The sequence below is a fragment of the Hyperolius riggenbachi genome, chromosome 9 (genome assembly GCF_040937935.1).
Source record: "Hyperolius riggenbachi isolate aHypRig1 chromosome 9, aHypRig1.pri, whole genome shotgun sequence".
Classification (NCBI taxonomy): Eukaryota; Metazoa; Chordata; class Amphibia; order Anura; family Hyperoliidae; genus Hyperolius; species Hyperolius riggenbachi.
Window position 1 is genome coordinate 120,872,307 of NC_090654.1, and position 12,016 is coordinate 120,884,322.

The 12,016-nt window shown below is 46.9% G+C and overlaps 1 long non-coding RNA gene across 1 annotated transcript; it reads left to right on the forward strand.

Moving 5' to 3' along the window:
* Positions 1–554: 554 nt before the first annotated feature.
* Positions 555–9,025, forward strand: LOC137531725 (uncharacterized). Its single transcript, XR_011023721.1, has 3 exons — positions 555–645; positions 5,567–5,678; positions 8,966–9,025. It is a non-coding gene; the product is annotated as an uncharacterized lncRNA (long non-coding RNA).
* The last annotated feature ends 2,991 nt before the right edge of the window (positions 9,026–12,016 follow it).

Sequence of the window (12,016 nt, forward strand, 5' to 3'; positions counted from 1 at the left end):
ATACTTTACATTGCAGAAACGCTAACGCTAAACGTGAAAAACGCTGCATGTCTTACGTTTTGTGATTTGGTAATCGCAATTGCTCCAGTGGAATTTGGCCCATCCATTAACATCTGAGGGTTTAGGGAAATCACTAGCGGTTTGAATCGCTCCCTAAACGCACAGAAAATCGCTCTAGTGGGTTCCAGCCCTTAGTGGGTTCCAGGTCTTTGAATGTACAGATTTTACATTATCAAATATATTATCGTTTCTACATGTCTAACGAAATAATATAACAAAAACTATAACGTTGCAAGTTTCTAAAACAATATATTTCAAAAACTTTAATGTTCTAATGTTGAAAATAATATTTATCAGCGCACTTTTCTCTGCGTTGGGCGCTGTATTAACTTTAAATGCATTAGCGCCCTTTTTTTCCTGCTCCTGTTTAGACTGAATATACACTTTATATACACTTTACAATTCTGTCAGCTGATTGGATCATTTGTGATTGTTTAGTGTTGCAGTTTAGGGATGATTACCGTTTCATTTTCATTCTTCTTTACCCAGGGAAAGAAGACCCGGAAGAGGCTCATGTACAAGGCTAATAACCACAGGGATCTGGATGGTGAAGAGGACCTGTCTGAAGAGCAAAGCAATGTCAGGGTTGGTTTATCTTGCTCTGTTGTATCTCCATTTAGCTTTATGTGTATTTTTGCTGCTTGGAATTAGGCCAGTCAATCCACCAGCATCAGCAAGCCCAATCTGCATGACAGTAGCATCAACTTGGATGTATTTCTCATTGTTCCTCCTTATTAGGTGCATGTTCCTCTGTCTTATGTAATGATGGGACACCTGAACTGAGAGGGATATGGAGGCTGCCATATTTACTTTCTTCAAAGTGAACCAAGCACCATTTGTAGCACCAAGGGCATCTCAGTAGTACTTTAACCACCCTGGCGTTCTATTGAGATCGCCAGGGCGGCTGCGGGAGGGTTTTTTTTTTATAAAAAAAAAACTATTTCATGCAGCCAACTGAAAGTTAGCTGCATGAAAGCCCACTAGAGGGCGCTCCGGAGGCGTTCTTCTGATCGCCTCCGGCAAGCATAAGTAACAAGGAAGGCTGCAACGTCAGCCGCCTCTGATCCAGCCCTTAGCGCTGGCCGGAACTATTTGTTCCGGCTGCGCAGGGCTCAGGCGGCTGGGGGGACCCTCTTTCGCCGCAGAGCGGCGGCGATCAGGCAGCACATGCGGCTGGCAAAGTGCCGGCTGCGTGTGCTGCTTTTTATTTAATGAAAATCGGCCCAGCAGGGCCTGAGTGGCACCCTCTGGCGGTAATGGACGAGCTAAGCTCGTCCATACCGCTAAGGCGGTTAAAGAGACTCTGAAGTCTCTTAAAAATCCTCGTTTCATTACAACATCCTGTTTAACATATTAGCCCTACCTAAACCGCTGCATCCCCGCCGCTGTAATCTCACTAAATTCCTCCAAACTCCCCGGGGGGCAATCCGGGCATCGCTTCCGTGAGAGGCAGAGCAATGAGCCGCAGCTCTGCCTCTCAGCGCGTCTGTCAGCCCGGATCGCCGCCTCTCCCTCACCCCTCTCAGTCTTCCTTCACTGAGAGGGGCAGGGGAGAGGCGGAAATACGCCGCTGATAGACGCGAATGGAGGCAGAGCTGCTAACATGTTAAACAGGATTTTGTAATAAAAAAAAGGATTTTTAAGAGACTTCAGAGTCTCTTTAAATATGCATCCCAACATGTGACTCATTAATAAATTAATAAAAAAAATAAAAATGTACCTCTTATTTTTACATTTAAAAGTTTAGCAGAGACCCTCATTATCCTACGTCTGAGGCTGGCCCAACCGCAGACATTTCCGGCACATAAAGACTGCTGTGATTATTGTGTTGCACACATTAGCAGAGCTGACAGAATGCTTCTAATCAGCATGGGGGGGGGGGGTGTTAGATTACACACTGTGCTTTAAAGGGTTTACAGAAGTCATAGATGCTATTTTCACACCTTCTTCTGGATAAATATTGGGCAGCTAGAAGGGGGGGGGGGGACATGGCAGCTCCTTTGGCTATTAGAAGCCAGGAAACAAAAAGTGGTGCTTTGTTCCCTTTAGGCTACGTTTCCAGTGTAGCATGACATTTTCACATCCAAAAAATCTTATAGGATCTGATTGGGGAAAAATCGCTTGCAAATTTGTACAAGTTTTTATGCGAATTTTCGTACGCGACAATTCACATTAATCAAATAATGTAACATCATGTGCCTAGTACCAGCCTAGTCAGGACTGCTGACAAGTTCCTGTAACCTTAGATTACGTGAAAATTCACATTGCCAATGCAAGGCATTGTACGCGAATCGTACGCAACGTCCCCCAAAAAATGTAGGACCTCCGATTTTTTTTTTCACGCATACAAACACTGACGAAAATTTGCATTGCATGGAAACAGCCCCATTCACTACCATAAGTTGCCAAATCAATGCAAATTTTCTGAGAGAAAAATCTGACACAAAACGCACAAGTGGAAACCTAGCCCTAATCTCCCTGGCGTTCAGTTTCTGCTGGATTTCTGTGCAAAAAGTGATCGAGTTAATTTTCAGAACCATTTTTCCTGTAACTTACCAAAATGTGTCAAGCAAGGGTCTAGTATACATTTTGAGTTTAATAAAACCTTGACACACAAAATCTAAACTAAATTTCAAAATGACTCCCCAAAATATCTAATCATTTATACTTCCAAGCTTCAGCTGCTCAAGCTGCACTAATAAAAATGTAAAGGTAGCCATACATCTAGCAATGATGGGCAGACTCGACCAAGAGACAAATCTCTCTCTGATCAAATCAAAAGAGATCAAAGAGAGAGAGAGATCTGTCGGCTGCCTATACACCGCAGGCCAATTCCTAAATGATTTCAGCATGAAATCTCTCAGGAATCGGCTGAGCTTCCCGCATCTGCCTCTGTCCTCTTATATATAAATGTACCCCCCCCCCGTGTACGCATGTATACATTATCCATCCTGCCTCGGCCACCGTGTGATGCCCATCCATCTTCAGAATGTTATTTGCAATGTGGTATTTAGCCCCCCCAGTATAGATATCCAGGTATAGGTGTCCCCTGCACAGAGCCAGGTATAGGTGCCCGCTGTATAGGTATCCAGGTATAGGTTCCAGCTGTATAGCTAGCCAGGTATAGGTGCCCGCTGTATAGCTAGCCAGGTATAGCTGCACTTTGTATAGCTAGTTGGGTATAGGTGCTTGCCATATAGATATCCAGGTATAAGCGCCCACTATATAGCTCGTGGGGTTTAGGTGCAGCTGTATAGCTAATGCGTTATAGGTGCCAGCTGTATAGCTAGTGGGGTATAGATGCCCGCCATATCGGTATCAAGGTATAGGTGCCCGCTGTATAGCTGGTGGGGTATAGATAGGTGCCCGCTGTATAGCTAGTGGGGTATAGGTGCCTGCTGTATAGCTAGTGGGGTATAGGTGCCCGCTGTATAGCTAGTCGGGTATAGGTGCCCGCCAAATAGGTATTCAGGTATAGGTGCTTGCTGTATAGCTAGAGGGGTATAGGTGCCTGCTGTATAGCTAGTGGGGTATAGGTGCCTGCTGTATAGCTAGTGGGGTATAGGTGCCTGCTGTATAGCTAGTCAGGTATAGGTGCCCACCAAATAGGTATTCAGGTATAGGTGCTTGCTGTATAGCTAGAGGGGTATAGGTGCCTGCTGTATAGCTAGTGGGGTATAGGTGCCTGCTGTATAGCTAGTGGGGTATAGGTGCCTGCTGTATAGCTAGTCAGGTATAGGTGCCCACCAAATAGGTATCCAGGTATAGGTGCTTGCTTTATAGCTAGAGGGGTATAGGTGCCCGCTGTATAAGTGTCTCCAGTATAGCCAGCTATAGCTTCCCCAGTATAGCCAGCTATAGCTGCCTCAGTATAGGTGCCTCCAGTGTAGCCAGCTATAGCTTCCTAAGTATAGCCAGCTGTAGCTGTCTCAGTACAGCTGCCCCAGCCCCCCTGCGATCCCCAGCACTGTGCCATTTACTTACCGTGCCTCCAGCCAGCACAGATCGCATCACCTCCGCCGCACAGCTCCGGTCTTGAATTGCGGGAGCATTGGTACTTGGCGATGTGACGTCACTTACTTCCGTGATGTCCTGATGTTGATTACATCATGGTATCACATCGCCGAGTCCCGATGCTCCTGACATTCTAGACCGGAGCTGTGCGGCGGAGGTGATGTGATCGGCGCTGGCTGGAGGCACGGTAGGTAAATGGCCCAGTGCTGGAGATTCCAGGGGGGGGGGGGGGGGGGCAGGGGCAGCTGTACTGGATCAGCTAAAGCTATTTTACTTGTCCTGGGGGGGACACAATACTGCAGAAAACCTTCTGAGCAGCATGCACTACACTGTGTTGGGCATACTGCTTTTAGCACAATTCACTTGCCTGACACAGTGTCTGGCATACCGCCCAGGAGGTTAAACAATGCAAATTGCCTGGCTGTTTCATGATACGCTCTGTTTCATGCTCTGCAGGGAGGACCTAGATAGCAAAATGAGGCTACTGAGCTGAAGTTATTGTCAGCAGCACAGGGGGAAGGTGATTACAAGGGATGATTGATCGCATGCAAATAATTTCTCCTTGCATTAAAATTTCATATAAATTATTTGCAGCTTGGAATTGATACAATCTGAAAAACGATGTCAGTTTTTATTAGTCCAACTTGAAGCTGCATAACATTACATGACATTTTGGGGGGCCTGGAGAGAGAGGAGACAGCATGGGATGCACTGGCTTTTCTAGTCGATTGCTACCAAATCTCTCTAAGGGATGGGACCCACTAGCGCATTTATGGCAGCATTTTGGAATCGCCAACGATTCCCAAAAAAACCTTTGCCATTGAAAGTGAGGGGAGGGGAAATTGAGATTAGGGGCAATTGCAGGGCTTGTAGCATTTTGAGCACGTTAGTACTCAATGCTAAGTATATAAGTGCTGCAAAATCGCTTTTGCAAAGTGATTTTGCAGTGCTTTGTGGGACCGACAACGATTGAAAATAAAAACGTTATTACACTCACCATGTGCCTTCTGCCCCGCCCCGCCCCCTAAATGAAGAGGTCACAGGTGATTCTCTTTGGCCCTAGAGAAACTCCTATAACCATTAGGGGGCGGGGCAATGGACAGAAGTCAGATACCTGGTAAGTATAATAAAGTTTTATTAAAAAAAAAAAAACACGTGACTTGCTAATCAGAAGCGCTGTACACTTTACTGTACCTCGCTTCTAAGCATCTGGGAATCATGATCCCAAACGCACTAGGAATCGCTGCGCACAGCGCTGCAGCAATTCTTAGTGGGTTCCAGGCCTAAAGCCAGGACCTCTCCATACAGAATTATTGCACACAAGATGCTGCTCAGCTGGGAATGCTTGCCTGTACAGAGAAGGCTTGTCACACTGTCACCTACAATGATCACAATGATGAAATGTATGTTTGTCTGCACAAGCTGTAGCCTCTGCCACTCGCAGGGAACTGCAGCAGCACAAGCCACTGAGAGGTGCCTTTCTATATTGCAGGTGACGATTCCCATGGACATCAGTGTGAAGATGACGCTGGAGCAGTTCCAGAAGCAGAAGGCCGCTATACAGGACTTCCTGTACTGACTCCTTTCTCCAGGCCAATCACAAGGTGACTATTCTACATGCATCGAGTACCTGATAGACTGAGTACATCTGCCTGATCTCTCTGTTATAGTAACTTTGCCTATAAAAATACCGACTGCAGAGCCAGTGCTTGTCTAGAGACACAACTGGGCAGTTGCCCCAGAGACGTATGACGGCCCCACTCATGCATGCTAATAGCGCTACCTCCTGTGTCCTGTCTACATCCCCAAACACCGTCACCTGTTCTCTGTGACCCGGCGGCATGTCAGGTGAGTAGTTACATGCCTGTGGGATGGAAAGACACAGGCATTGTGCTGGCCAGACAGGTGAGTGCGCTCCACACCAAGTACCCTGCAGCAACCCGGCCTAAGGGGAGACTAGGGGGCTGTCAATTGGCTCTGTGGCTCCATACTATCTTTGGGGGACGACGATGACACAAAGGGGTCACCTAATGCTACATTTGAAGGGGGGGGTGATTGTAGGTCAGGGTGGCTCCATGGTAATTTATGCCCAGGGACCCCCAGCTCTGATTGACTGACTTAGGCCCAGTGCACACTGAGCGGTTTTAGCAGCAATCTGCCAGCCACATCCGCCAGTGAAAACGCTTGGCTAATGTATTTCAATGGGCTGGTGCACACCAGCGGTTTGAGGTTTTTTCCAAACCGTTAGTTTGCGTTAGTGCATGTTTCAATGTGTAAGGGCCCTAAACTGTAAAATGTGGTTATAAATTCCGGCCCATCGGGGTTGATCAGATATTCCTCTCATCTGTGCAGTGATCTCAGTACAGAGTGGAAGTTGGGCTATGATAAGCAGGATTCAGAGAGTACTGTTCTATGGAGTGGGAAGATGAAAAGCATGCACTGCTGCTCTATGGGGAGAGGAAAAGCATGCACTGCTGCACACTATGGGAGGGAAAGAGGAAAAGCATGCACTGCTGCTCTACGGTGAGGGGAAGAGGAAAAGCATGCACTGCTGCTCTGTGGGGATGGGAAGAGGAAAAGCATGCACTGCTGCACTATGGGGGGGGGGGAGCATGCACTGCTGCTCTATGGGGAGGGAAAGAGGAGAAGCATGCCCTCCTGCACTATGGGGAGGCGAACAGGAGCATTGTGCACTGTATACAGGTATTCCCCAGTAGAGGTGGGCCGAACGGTTCGCCGGCGAACGGTTCCAGGCGAACATCGGTTGGTTCGCCTTCGCCGGCGAACTTTCCCGGAAGTTTGATTCGCCCCATAATGCTCTATGAGGGTCAACTTTGACCCTCTGCATCACAGTCAGCAGGCGCATTGTAGCCAATCAGGCTAGGCTAAGCCCTGGAGCCCCACCCCCCCTTATATAAGGCAGGCTCCGGCGGCCATTAGCCTCACTCGTGTGCCTGCTAGAGACAGAATAGGGACAGCTGCTGCAGACTTGTTCTCCTAGGGACAGATTAGTCAGGCTCTTGCCTTCTTAGCTTGCTTAGCTGAATCTTATTGCTATAATAGCGCCCCAGAAAAGCTCTTTTCAGAGCTCATCCTGCTGTGATCAATTTTTTTTTCTGTGTTTGAAACTGACACTTGTGGTGTTTAGACAGCATTGCTAATTCATACTGTGTGTCCCACTGCCAGCAGCAGCAGCACATTCAGTGACTAGTACTACCTGTGTGTGATACACTTGTGTTGTTTAGACAGCATTGCTAACTCATACTGTGTGTGTCCCACTGCCAGCAGCAGCACCACATTCAGTGACTACTACCTGTGTGTGTGATACACTTGTGTTGCTTAGACAGCATTGCTAATTCATAATGTGTGTGTACCACTGCCAGCAGCCCACCAGCATTCAGCAGCACATTCAGTGACACCTGTGTATGTGACAAGGAGCTGCACATTGTACTACCTACCCAGTACTGCATTTACCTACTACTAGTACCTGTTGTGTTTAGTTAACCCACCTCATCACTGCATACACCTACGTTTGTGTTGAGTGAACCCACCTCGCTGCACATAACTACCTTTTGTGTTGAGTGAACTTGCGTCACTGCATATAACTACCTTTTAAGTTGAGTGAACTCACCTCACTGCATATATAACTACCTTTGGGTTGAGTGAACTCAGCTGACTGCATATAGCTACTTTTTGTGTTCAGTGAATTCACCTCACTGCATATAGCTACCTTTTGTGTTCAGTGAATTTACCTCACTGCATATATAACTACCTTTGGGTTGAGTGAACTCACCTCACTGCACATAGCTACCTTCTGTGTTCAGTGAACTCACCTCACTGCATATATAACTACCTTTGGGTTGAGTGAACTCACCTCACTGCACATAGCTACCTTCTGTGTTCAGTGAACTCACCTCACTGCATATATAACTACCTTTGGGTTGAGTGAACTCAGCTGACTGCATATAGCTACTTTTTGTGTTCAGTGAATTCACCTCACTGCATATAGCTACCTTTTGTGTTCAGTGAATTCACCTCACTGCATATATAACTACCTTTGGGTTGAGTGAACTCACCTCACTGCACATAGCTACCTTCTGTGTTCAGTGAACTCACCTCACTGCATATATAACTACCTTTGGGTTGACCAATGTAAGACTAAGGAAACAAGAGGAAATAAATTATATATAAAAGTACAAATTTTATTAATGACCAAAATACAAACATATATATGTAAATCTATTTAAAATTGACCAGAACACACAGGTGTGCCACCATGTCTAGGCCAGATGGAAAAATGTAGGGGATCCCCTAAAGAAAATATTGATAGTGCGCGATCTATCAAATATCTTAATGCAAAAAGAGGGGGAAGCGACTCCTTGCAGGTAACATTGAAACAAAAAAAACAAAACAAAAACAAAAAAAAAAACCTTGGAGAAAAATATATCATTGGTTTTAAAGGCCAAGTGTCCAGGACCTAAATGGAAAAAGACATCCTAGTAAAAAAAAAGCACAGGTGTATCAGATTCCGACTGTGTTGCTTCAATGTTTCATTGGTTTTAAAGGCCAATTGTCCAGGACCTAAATGGAAAAAGACATCCTAGTAGAAAAAGCACAGGTGTATCAGATTCCGGCTGTGTTGCTATAATATTTCCAGTGATTTGCAGGATCAAAAGGCTGAATAACGGCTGATAGAGAGATTCAATCCATCACAATAGGTGGTCTTACTGCATATGTTATCACAAAATAATTGATGTGCAGGTCCACAGGTCAGGCAAGCTGTCTCATTTAAGAGCTATAACAATGGCCAGGTGCACAGAGGTAGATTGATAGGCACACACTGTATGTGGCAAGCACTTCGGGCTAGTAAACCAAAAAATTATGTTCACAGCAAGCCTGATACATCCGCAAGCCCCAGGAGCAACAAGCAATTCACCAGAGTTAGTGCCCCAATCAGAAGTACATTCTGAGACAGATTCACAGGTAAGTGTTTAAACCACAGACATATGCAGGTACGGATGGTGTGATATTAAAGTTGATATAATTCATTCATGGAACAATCCGCCAGGGTCATCCCTTCAGCAGCATTAACTTGACATAGACAAACTCAAAGTTCCAGCAAACAACAGCATATAGCAGCATATAGGTGCATCCTAGGAAGCTGTTTCAATGATCATATGGTAAACAGTGGTTACTCCATAGGAGGCTGTTTTCAAATCACCAGTAGAAATGCATATCATTGAGGTATACTCATCTGAGTAGCTGGTCACTGCAAAGTCCATCCACAGAAGCCCATGTGCTGCCACCACAAGTGTGTCTGGTCACAAAAAGAGCCTTAGAGGCCAACCGGTTTCACTGGTGAGATTACCAGCATCATCAGGGCAGACTCAGAAGTTTTGCTGCCTGTGGGAGAGAGGAGCCGGCCTAAAATGGCACTGGGCGGCCAGAGGATGCTACCACGCCCCCCCATGACCACTCCCACCCCACCACCACAGGATGCAGGTGGTGACTGAGAGGTGGAGGCAGAGGCGTGATGCATCCAATTCTCCGCATGTACGCACGGCGTTCCGCCCGCATCCGCATGCGGTGATGCGGATCAAAAGGAGGGAACGCATATATGCGTACAGGTGCAAGCATAGCGTTTCCCTCGCGTCCGCAACCGCCAAGCTGATCAGGTAGGAGGGAACGCGTATATGCGTACGACTGTAAGCGACCCACAGAGACCCCCAACAGGGCCGCTATGGGAATGCGGCCGACGCAAAAGGGCTCCGGGATCGCTGAGGGGCACGGACTATCAGGACCGCACCCCCAGATAGATGGTAAGGAGAAAGGGTGGCCCGGCTGTCCCGCAAGGTGGGGCCCAGGGTCCCATGGGCCGCCCAGTCGCCATCACCACCGGAGCGCCACCATAGCCGTGGCCAAGTGTGCCCAGGGGCAACAGGAAATGGGGTAGGGGAGGGGGGGGGGAGGGCCACGGGGGAGGGGGAACGGGGAAGGCCAACAGGCAGGCCAAGGGCCAGCAGGCATTAGCCCAATATATGGTCCATGTCAAGCCAAAGACTGGGCCGACCCCGAGCACCCCCCCAGGGCACACCGATCCCCCACATCCAGGACCACCAGCCAGTGCGGCGCGCCGGGGGGGGGGGGGGCATAGCTACCACCTCCCACAGGATCAGCAAAGTCATCGAAAAGGGTACATATTGAAAAAAACAATATAATAATGCAGAAATATTTCCATTAATAATAAATCCCTAATAGCTATATATAATTAAATAATCATAAGCAAAAAAATAGAATACGAAAGTATAATGAAATGATAATAAATAAACTATTGTCCTGCCGATAGGGGACCAAGCGAGAGGAGACCAAGGACAAAGTGGAGCAACGGGGGGCCACGCCAACCCACCAACCGCCATCAAAGATGTGTCGGAGATCATATCTAAATTAGATGGCATAAAAGGTTTTAAAAACAAAGAAATATATAAGGGTCGGGAAAAGACCCGATTCGAGCGCAAAAAGGCCGCCAGCTTAAGCACAGTAAAAAGAAAAATATGAAGATTCATCCTTAGAGATTGAACAAAAATAATGAAAAGTAGAGAACATATGGCCCTGAGCCAGAGCACTGTTGTCACAGAAATGGGGCGAAATCAATACCTTCATTAAGGCCCGGTGTCCGAAAGGCCTTAAGTTTGTAAATCCAGAAGGCCTCACATTGGAGGAGTCTCCCGTCCCAGTTCCCTCCCCGTAGGTCCCGGTGTACCCTATCCAAGCCAAAGAATCGAATTTTCCTGGGGTTACCCCCCTGGCAAGTTGCGAAGTGTCGGGCTACAGGTGTCTGGTGTCCCTCCTGGATACCATAAGTGTGTTCATAAATACGTCTGTTAAGGGATCTGCCAGTCTTGCCCACATAAAAGGCCCCACAGGGGCAGAGGAGGAGATAAATTATCCCCTCTGTCTCACAGTTAACATAATGTCTGGTAGTTAATACAACGTCTCTCATCACAAGGGGGCACTGTTTACCGACATAGATGTACCTGCATTGGTTACAGGAATGACATGGGTAAGTACCCAGAACTGTGCAATTACATAATTTGGTTTTGCCTCTGCCTGAGTAGTGGCTGCATGTCAAGGTATCACCTATGGTGGTGGCCCGCCTGTAGGTAACAGAGGGCTCCCTCGGAACAAAGGGGGCAACACGCTGGTCGCCCGTGAGCACATGCCAATGTTTCTGAAGTAGGACACGGACCTGAAAGTGATGATCATTGTATTTGGTAATGAAGGAAAGACCCCTATCTGGTTCATTTCGAGAAATTTGTCCCGATGATTGATTGTATAGGAGAGTAGATCTAGGGGTATCGCAAGCTCGATGATAGGCTTTCTTTAGGTATTTTTGGGGGGTAACCGCGAGCCCTAAATCGTTGCTGTAAATCATTAGCTTGGGCATGGAAGTTCCTGTCATCAGAGCAGTTCCGTCGGGCTCTCAAGTATTGCCCGACAGGAATACTGCGTATCTGGTGTGTGGGATGAAAACTTCTTGCATGAAGCAAGGAGTTAGCTGCTGTAGGTTTTCTATAAAGATCCGTCTAATACTCCCTGGTCGTTCACAGAAATCATAATGTCCAAAAACGGGATACTGTGAGTATCCATAGTCATGGTAAATTTGAGGTTGAAAACATTATTATTTAGCAAATTGACTAGATCAAACATCTGTTGTTGTGTTCCTGTCCAGATTAAAAATATATCATCGATATAACGATGCCAGGTAAGTACATGCCCCAAAAGATCACTCAGGTCCGCATCCGAAAAAATACATGGTTCCCATTCCCCCAGGTACAGGCATGCATAGGACGGGGCACAGGTGGTCCCCATCGCTGTGCCCTGCACCTGGAGGAAATGGGAGGAGTCAAACAAAAAATAATTGTTCTTGAGAATAAACTCCAAT